General features: G+C 30.2%; 1 non-coding gene and 1 pseudogene across 1 annotated transcript; both read right to left on the reverse strand.

Moving 5' to 3' along the window:
• Nucleotides 1–4,684: 4,684 nt before the first annotated feature.
• LOC107609744 (urease accessory protein F) lies at nucleotides 4,685–6,239 on the reverse strand. Its single transcript, XR_015907529.1, has 2 exons — nucleotides 6,136–6,239; nucleotides 4,685–5,413 (listed from the first exon to the last, which is right to left on the reverse strand). It is a non-coding gene; the product is annotated as an urease accessory protein F (transcript).
• On the reverse strand, nucleotides 5,879–7,020 carry LOC110269902 (uncharacterized; annotated as a pseudogene).
• Between the last annotated feature and the right edge of the window lie 3,616 nt (nucleotides 7,021–10,636).

The raw sequence follows: 10,636 nt of genomic DNA on the forward strand, positions 1-10,636 counted from the left end.
TTCGTTGGCTTCTTGAAGATCTGGGCGCTCCTCGGTTGTCTCCTACTGATGTTTTTTGTGATAACCGCAGTGCTATTCAGATTGCACATAATGATGTGTTTCATGAACGCACCAAACATATTGAAATTGATTGTCACTTTGTTCGACAACGTATTCTTATTGATGTTGTTCGTCTCATTGCTGTTGGAACACTGGATCAGACTGCTGATATCTTCACGAAAGCTCATCACCCGACTCGTTTCCGGACTTTGTTATCCAAACTCAAGCTGGTGTCCTTAGCTCCCACTTGAGTTTGAGGGGGGATGTTAGAGAATCATTAGAATCAATTTAGATCAATTAGTATCGTTTATATTTATATAGCATATCTGTATATTAATTGTAGGATTCTATGCCTTTATTACTTTGATTCATTTAGCACCTATAAATACCCCTTGTATATTATACTTTTGATCAGACTGAATAACACACAAAACACTTTCTTTAGTTTAGTCTCTTGTTTCTAACATTTAAAATAATAATTTTCGATAGAGTCATCTTTATTTTAAAAAAGAAGTCACATAATTTGAGCATATATACGAAATTGTAAAATAAAATAAATAAAGTTAATAACTAAAAGAAGAATAAAAACAAAAAATAAAAAAAGTGTTTGAAAATTATATAATTATTGATTTTATAGTAGTAATTACTCATTTATTTAATAAAAAAATAATAAAAATCATTGACCCGACCCGCTAAAATCTGCAAATTTAGCAGTGCGAATTTAGTACATTTTTTTTAAATTTGACGAGTTTTAAATTATAACCCGACCCATCTTGTTAGCGGGTCAACCCAACAAATTCTATCCATTTTGTCCCTCCTAATTTTAAATTGGTGTTTTAAGTTGAATCACAACTTCACAGGTGTCAATTATTAAACCTACATCATCACCTATGGCCAATTGTAGCCATTTTTTAAGTGAGTTGTCACCTCACACCTCACAAGAAAGAAAAAAATTCAATTAATAAAAAAACTCAACGTTGTCTCTTTCATTTAAAATTCTACTATTTTTGTGTGCTTCATATTATGAAAAATACAACACCAATGTTATGATATCCTAAAAAATACCATTATTGTTGTTTTTATTTATTATTAAAAATTATTTTTAATTTAATTTCTCAAATATGTATATAATATTTTTTTTAAGAAATTTCACAAAACCAAATCTAAAATATAACTACCAAATCATTACTTATATAAGAGTTTCTCTTATGAAATAGTTACCTTGTACTCTTTTTTTTTTCCTTCTTGATTGTGGAGTACTAGAATTCTATATATTAACGTTTTCTTTTACAATTAAAGAGTATTAAGTCAATGAATTATAACTCAAATGGCATAATCTCTTCATACTCAATTAAAAAATTACGAGTTTAAGTGTTCTATTTTTAATAAAAAAAAATTAAAAAATACTAAAATTCTATATTATTTTAGAGTATATTCTCCTTAAAACTTTAGAATTTGGAGTATTAAAATTCTTTTTAAAGAATTAAAAAAAAGTTACCATTTATATTTATTTTATGTTTTTGTATTTAAAATTTATTTCGACTAAAATTGATATTTTATTTTGGACCAATTTAAGTTTATTATATTTTTTTTTAATTAATATTACTCGTTTTTTTTGTTGGCAAGGTACTTATTGATTTATAGGCTCTCGAAGAAGAATAAGTTGAATGAATTATATGATTTGTTCAAACCGAGGTCACAATTGATGCGCACGTAGGTTCTTTTTCTTTGTGTACGCATATCACTAAATAATACGTATATATACATACAAATTAGATAAGTGGCAAATTTTTATCAACTGTTTTTAGTGTTAATTTTAGAAAGAGTACGTACTCTACATCCAAAGGAGAATGAAAGAAGGAGAGAGCTGGAGCAAGAGTTTGAAGGTGAAACACGATGAGAAAGATGAACATGCCATCTAAATATGTTAGCAAAATGTTGGTGTTGTTAGTAACAACGAAAAATATGAAAAAAATTTCACAAAACCAAATCTAAAATATAACCACTAAATTATCATTTATATAAAATATATATTAAAATATAAAATATATATTTAAAATAAATTAAATAATACATATATACATGCAAAAATAAGCAGCAAATTTTTTATACGCACATGATATTTACGAAATTTTTTATACGCACATGATATTTACGAAAGATAAAAGACTTGAACCCACAACCTCTTAATTGAGTATGGGAAAACTATGCTATTTGAGTTATTACTCATTGGCTCTTTTATTAAACATTTGATTGCGTGTGTTTGAATGACTTAAATGCAGGTAAAGAAAAATTAATTTTCTCTCAAAAAATTCTAGTAATTAATTTTGGCAATTTCATTTTGACCGCATCTTATACATATTGGTCAAGATGTACCTATACTATATCCATCCTCTAATATGGGAAAATATTTAGTTATACATTTTCCAAAGACAAATTATATATAGACCTTTATTATAACAGATTTTCTTTCCATTAATAAGTTTTTCTTCTGATTTTTTTATTATTAACTCCACACATATAATAAAAACTTTACTTTTCTCCTTTAATTATATATATACACATTAAGTTTCATTTCATATATCATATATATAATATATGTATAGTAGGCTTCATATATTTTGTTCAATCAGATTTCTTTGCATCAAATAAAATAATTATGGATTCTAGCTCAGAAGAAATAGTTTCATCATCATCATCACCAACTAAAAGGGTTTGCAAGCATTGCAATAGGAAATTCACATGTGGAAGAGCTTTGGGGGGTCACATAAGAACTCATAACATCAAAATAAGATTCTCCAACAACAACAACAAGTCACCAAGAACAACAACAAGAAGAAAGAGTATTAGTAGTAATAATAATAATAATAATAATAATAATAAGAATAATAATGATTTTTTGTTAAGTTGGAAGGTTCACAAGAAGAGAGGAAGCAACCAACAAGTAGTGGAAGAAAGCATCAAGAAGCCAAAGACACAAGAAAATGATGATGAAGTTGAAGAAAGTAATGGTGATGATGATCATGATGATTATCAAGAAGATTCATCAGAGAAAAGGTTGTTATTAGAGAGGTTGAAAGAATTTGATAAAACAAAGCACAAGATCTCAAGAAAGATTAGAGAAAGATATGTGTGTCACACTTGCAAGATGGTGTTCCCAACATTTCATGCAGTGAGTTGCCATGTTCATGATGAGAAGATCAATAATCATAATCATCTTTCTTCTAATTCATTATCATCACCATCTCCAACAACAACAACAACCGTTAATGACAACAATAAAGTTGGTAAGTTAGTTATTAATAATTTTAATGATGAACATGTCAAAAATAATAGTGAGTCTAAATTCAATAAGGGAGTAGTGGTTAATGATCCTCCTACTATTAGAAGAGTGCTAGATTTTGATCTCAATGAGTTGCCTCATGCGGAGGAAGATAAATAATAGTTGTGAAATGTTCAACATAATCTCTTGTCTTTGTTTTCGTCATCGTTATTATGATGATTATTATTATTATTATTGGTCTATCTTTTTAATTTTAAATTTCTTGCATATACATATACACGATGTGTTAAAACTTATGCTACCAAGTAATGTGGTAAACATACGATTAATTATATGCTGAATAATAACAATATTAGTATATTACCGTAGCAGCAATGAAATTTAGAAGAAAATAATAATGTTCACGTCTCAGAAAATGGTCAATTATATCAAGTCAAAATTTTTAGCCAATGTTTAGGTGGCAAAGCAAAACCATACAAAAATAGTTTAATGAAAAGGTCTTAAATTTAATTAACTTATGAAAAATGTTGTGATCCTCTTCGTATAAGTCATGTCGCATGAGTCACCAGAAGTCCAGAAAAGCTTATGCAGAAGACAACAAAAAAAAATAATATCCAACCCGACTCAACTATATTGGGTATTGTACCCGACTTTAATTGATTTCGATATCGAATTTAAAATCGTGAAACTCAATTATCCAATTATCTAATATATTATATTAAAAAAATAATATTTATATAATTTTTACTAATCTTAATCTCACTTTAATTTTTAATTTTTACTTTTTATTTCTCATAGTTACATAAATATTTTTCCTTTTTTTTTTTCCATTTTTTTCAGTTTGTCTCAATTTAATTTCAATCGGGTACTCGATGTCCATTACCCAAATCGATCCAACTCATATTTCATCGGTTTGAATTAGTTCGGTTTCAATAACAAAAGCACATTAACCCAATCTAATCCAAACCGATCAAATTTAATCGGTTTGATTCTCAAATTCACCCAAATCCAACCCAACCTGACCTGATTACACCCATAGGAACCAAACAATGACATGCAAACATTTTTGCTTAATGAACGTAAATCTATCCCCCTACGGCTCTACATATATATATATATGGGTTACTTGGATTGGTATTTTCGATTGAACCCCAACTTGACATGTGTCAATCGTTGAACCTACATCGTCATGTAAAACCAATTGAAGCCATTTTTTGAGTGAGTTGCCACCTCAAACCTCACAAGAAACAAGAAAATTCAATTTACCAAAAAACTTAACATTGTCTCTTCCAATCAGAACTCTACTATGTCTATGTGCTTCATATTATGAAAAATACAGCATCAGTGTTATGTTTGTGCCTTCTAAGACGAAAAGAGCCTAGAAAACAAATAACCATGGCAACCCTGCACTGTATCTAGCAGAGGTGCAACTTGGCATGCATCGTCAACGTCGCGATTCTTCCATTTCTCTAGTATACCTTCAGCATTAGGAGCAAGTTGATGCTGCAAAACTGCACCACCAAGAGGACCTATCAAATTCAACCTTGTAGCAGCAGAAATAACATCCCTCGTTGTGATGTACATATAAACTCTTTGAAAATCAGTACTATATAATCCTAGTGTGCCACATATAAGTCCAAATATAGGAGCATGGTGAAAAGATACAGTACCGGACCCCAAAGAAGCATTTCTCATTGTTTTCAAAGAAGGGAGTTCCGAGAACACGGCCAAACCCACCCTCATTAGTGCAGACCCTTGTGAGATCGATGCCTTTCAGCTGACTTCATTTGTCAGTGTGGCATCCAATATTTTGTTAAGATTGTGCCAGGTTTCCAACTTGGACGACACGGAAGCTGAGTGCACGAAAGGAAGGAGTGAGCTTCCTGTATTCTCCAAGACATGGATAATGAATGTCTTGGGTTCATCTGGATTTGAGACCAGGTTGGACTGAACTGCTGCTTCAAGGCTAACAAGCCGCCAGTGGGTAGAAGCGAATCAAGCAACTGCCATTGGCTCCACTGTGAAATGGAGTCTGCAAGGCGAGGTCCGTTGTCACACCCTTCATTTATTTGCATTGTAAATGATACTCAGCTGGCATTGACGACAAATATCAGATTCCCACAAAAGCCTAGAAGAAGAAACCAGGCTTCTACATTCAAATTCTTTAAGGAAATTGAAATACTTGCAGATATCATTTGAAAATGAATTACATATCATACAAGAAATAAAACTCAGTGTCTCAACCAAAATCGAGCTCCCAAAAGCGTGATCTTGAGGTCACATAGAGACAACTCAATCATTGCTCCAAACCTATATTCAAACAAATGCTTAAAATCCGGAAGAACTGTTAAAATTCCTCGGTTCCCATTCTATAATTATTCTGAACTATCTATGCCATGCTTGTTAAATATTAACCATAATTCACTTATAGAGGGAGTAAGACATTTATTTATCAGATCTCATTATGAATTTACTCTCACTACGTTGTTCTGTGTCCAAACAAGGATTTGCAAATTTTTTTTTTTTCAAGTCCAATCAGAATCGTATCTTATAAAGTAACGAATCAGCATGTTAAAATCAAATTGCACAAGGAAGTAAGAGTTGGAACAATCTATTAATGGTGATTCTACATTATGTGATAAAATGACAAAACATTCAGTAGTTCTAACTTACAGACAATACACCTATGCTATCACATTATCTATTATCTCTATCCCTAATATCATTAGCCAAAAGAAGGGAGAAAAAGCTAAGACTTGTTTTCTTGGGATTTATCATCGTCCCTGTTCATGAAATGGAATCCCATAATATACCTATATTCTCCGGTACCAAGGCAACGGGAGCAGTAACCAAGACCGCTTCCGCCACAAGTTCTACACCATTTTGGCCATTCGCCTTTCGGGAGCATTTCCAAATGAACCTGGTTTGTCCTTCCTTTCCCACGACACTGGTGGCAATCGACTCGTCCACTCCCCTCAGACTACACAATGCGGATCCGGCTTCTTTCTTCTCTTCTTCTTAACATTTGACTCCGTTCTCACAACCCAAGATGGCTTAGTGAGTGAGATGTGACTATGTGGCGACAACTTGGGGGAACAAGGAGGAGGTAGGCCATTGAAAATCCCACTCTCGAATTGAACCATTGTCAATAAACTTAGGGTCCCAATAGCCATTTATCTAAGCAAGCAAAATATTTCCAGTATCTACTCCACCATGACCCTTGATATCTGAAACAAACGAGCTTCTTACTCACTTTAACATTTTCTCAAACATCTGGTGGGCATGATTGTGACTGTTCCTAACAGTGTGTATATTGAAACAACATTGCATCCCTTTAACTGATGGTTCTCCATTTATTCTATTGTACTATACACTCATCTAACTTATACATCCTCTGTGATCACGTTGATTAAAAAAATGAAATATTTGAGGATTAAATCATAAAATTTGCCCTAAACAATAAAAGTCGAAACATTATTGAGCAATATCATAGTACTTAATATTTTCTACTGGCAACAAATGATTATTGAAGTAAGGAAGATATGCAATTAACTCCAGAATCCATGACACAAAGTATTGAGGTTCGAACAAAATTCACAAAGCAATTTTAAGTTTTCAAAACAAAGTAGAGTAATTTAGAGAAAATGAATCAAAAGGGTATGTGAAAGTTTACCAGGTGAAAAAAAGGGAGAGAGAGAGAGGGGGAGGGAGGGAGGGAGAGAGAAATATTTAATATATGTCTATCTAAAAATCTTATGTCTTAATTATTTGTGTACATGACTTTGGTCAATAAAGCTGTAGTTCAAATCATAACTCTAACTAAATATTTTAAATCGAGTCTCGTTAGAAAGTTAATGAGGTATTTATATAATGTGTACTAGCAGCTCAACAGGCACGATCAGCTGTATTTTTATTATTTTTAAGAAATTAATTTTATTTTGTATTGATATATTATTTATTTTTTAAATTTATTAAATAAATATTTTTTATTTTAATATTGACGTGATCTTATTTATATCATATTTTTTAAAATTAAAATTACTATAAAAAATATTTTAAATATTAAATTATAAAAGCACACAATAAAGAAGTAATATTAAATTATCATAATTTAAAGTTCTAGGTAATATATGAGGTGAAATATTTGATAAAATAGAAGTAGATTTTTATTCTCAATCATGCTAAAATATACAAAGAGTATTTTCAGAATGATAATGCTTCTGTTATATTTTTTTAAAAGCTTTAAATATCGTCTATTAATTTATAATATTTTTAACTTAATTTTTTATATTTATTACGACAAATTAATGATATAATGAAGATTTTGTCCATTAAAATTGCGAAAATATTTTTAAAAATTAGTTTATTCCTTGTACTTTATTTTGTTATTTTTTGTAATTTAATTCTCACTGCTTTTTTATTGTTTTTTAAAAAATTAATTTTATTTTTTGTTAATATATTATTTATTTTTTAAATTTATTAGATAAATATTTTTTTATTATTTTAATATTAACGTGATCTTATTTATATATTTTTTTACCTTAAAATTACTATAAAAAATTTTTAAAATCTTAAATTATAAAAGCATACAATAAAGAGGTTTATATATTGTCATAAAAATATAGTTCAAAAAATAATGATAATAATATTATCCCGATTCGAAAAGAGTATATATAAACTAAAATATATATTAGCTATTTACAAAAGATAATTTTGCTTAAATGCCATGGATATTCATATTTGTCTTCATTTTTTTAAGTGGTAGGCTAAAATATGAATTTAGTTTTGAAGAGGCCTCATTTTCCTATAAATAGTGAAAAAACAAAAGAAATAAGAATGCTTATCTTTTTTTATTTTTAAATATCAAACTATAAGAATAATTAATAAACAAAATAGGAGAATTTATAAATTTTGTATCTCAAAAAAATCTTTCGTAATTCATCGTACATCTCCTTATCAATAACTTCTTGAGTCTTGAAAATTTGTCACCTTTATTGACCATAAAAATAACTATATAAACAATTCAAAAATATTCAATTAAATTGATTCCTTATTACAGGGACAAATTCAATTAAAACCTGTATAATTGAGATATTTTGTTTTGCACTGAATTTTTTAAAAAGACAAAAAAAAAGACATTAATTTTTGTTTATGTATGACAAAATGTAAATTAAATGGCATTACATCTGATTTATTAGGAATTTATATTTAATAATAATTACCTGCATTGATATTGTTTGTCACCAAAATGAGCTAGTTGTGCTCTTCTGAATTTGTGGCTGAAAAAAAAAGTTAAATTTTTAATATAATTAATATATACGTCTAAATAGACAATATTATTATTATATAATAAAAATTTATTTCATTATCTTTTATATTTTTGATCCAATATTTCTCTTTTTATCATCTTCCTGAGTTTTGTTTGATTAACTGTATCTCCCCAACCAATAAAATAAATTTTGCGTGGACAACCCTAATTTAATATCACGTTTGATTATTAATATTAAAATAAAAATACGTATGATCAATGCAATTGTCACGGTCGTTAATATAGTAATACTTAATTTATTGTTTATTAGTCTCATTGATATAATTAATTAATCATCTTTTCATATACTCTATAAGGGTTGGAATCATACTTCTTTTATATATATATATTAATAGTATTTTGTATATTACTTTAGCATTAAATAATGATACATCCCAAATAAGATATATCTTTACCTTTTATTAATTTAAAAAAAATTATTTTTATAATAAACATCCATGTCAATATAAATAGAAAAAAAAATCAGGAAAGAGTGAGAATAAAAATAAAAAATAAATAACGATAATGATATAATAAAAGAGTATGAAACAATATAGATGAGATAGTAGAAATAACAATAACTGAACAGACTACTCTTTTGATAGTAGAAATCATAACTGCATAGATTATTTTGGGCTGCTCTTATGATAGTAGAAATAATGATAGCTGCATCGGTTGTTTTGGGTTATAGTGATAGGAGTAAAATGAAAAAAATAATTGGACACCAAATTTTTATATATCTTTTAATTTATCAAGTAACTAATGAAATAAAACATTGATGGTTTTCAGTGGCAAAGATAAGGGGGTTGAATCTTAGCCCCTTTTTCACTCAATAATACTTACTGGTCTTTGAAACAGCTTCTGGAGATTTTTTGCCTTTTTGTCTCGTACCCAGCCACGAGACTTTTTTTTTGTCTCGTACCCAGCCACGAGACTTTTCTTTTTGTCTCGTCGATCAGCACGAGATATTTTCAGTTTTATCTCCTGGGCAGCAGAAACAGAAATGGAGTAGAAGAGAGAAAGAATTACACCAAGATATATCCTGGTTCAGCTGCTAAGTGTAAGGCAGCCTACATCCAGTCTCCATCACAACAATGATGGAATTTCACTATAATCATTCTTGATTACAAAGACTAATTCTCCCTAGGAACTACCCTTCCTATCTGGGACAAGTCCAGAATCTAATCCCAAACTGAACTTGACTTGGTCACTGCTTAGCTTTCAACTTGTAAAGTGCTAACCCAACTTACAAGGGGATTCTCACAGAATCATGAAACACAACACAGATGTACAAAGGAATTCTAAGGACATCTATGGCTTTTTCTTTTAATTTTGCACTCTCTGCCTTTTTTCGCTCTATGGCTTTTTCATACAAACCTCATTGTTTGCCTTTTCCATGAGACTCAAGACATGACAAAATTAAACAGAAAAATTACAAAATGAGAACATTGAAGGAGAAGAACTTCTGTTAGCTTAGGTAGCTATGAGAACTCTGTGCCTTGCACTCTCACTCCTTGCTCCTTGCCTCAAGCCATGGCTATTCTCCCCTATTTATAGAGGGGGAAGCCTCCACGGTTGAAACCAAAACCTAAGCCAAACTTCTTCTTCTTCAAAGTAGAACCGGTTCGGCCAGAGAGAGAGAAGAGATAACTCATGCAAAACCAAACATGCAATTACCTCTAGTCCTTCCTTAGTCACTACTCTTCATCAATCCGAACCCTTCATCCTTGCCTTGCTCTCCAAGATGAACTTCTGGCCCTTGATGCTTCATGATGATGATAGCTTTATCTGCTCCAATCTCTGTCTCTTCCATCATGTAGCCACTGTAGCTACCTCCTGTGGTGGTTGAGCAGAATCAGAGACAAGCCATCCTCTCCAAGGATCTTCTCCTTGCTGGCCGAGATCTTCTTCTTTATTTTTGGGTATGAGGAGCTCGAGATTACCTCACCAAATCTTACCATTCTTGGTGAGAATCTCAGCCACTACATACTTTTAGTTTGTTTTTT

The sequence above is a fragment of the Arachis ipaensis genome, chromosome B3, assembly GCF_059453495.1.
Source record: "Arachis ipaensis isolate K30076 ecotype BB chromosome B3, ASM5945349v1, whole genome shotgun sequence".
Classification (NCBI taxonomy): Eukaryota; Viridiplantae; Streptophyta; class Magnoliopsida; order Fabales; family Fabaceae; genus Arachis; species Arachis ipaensis.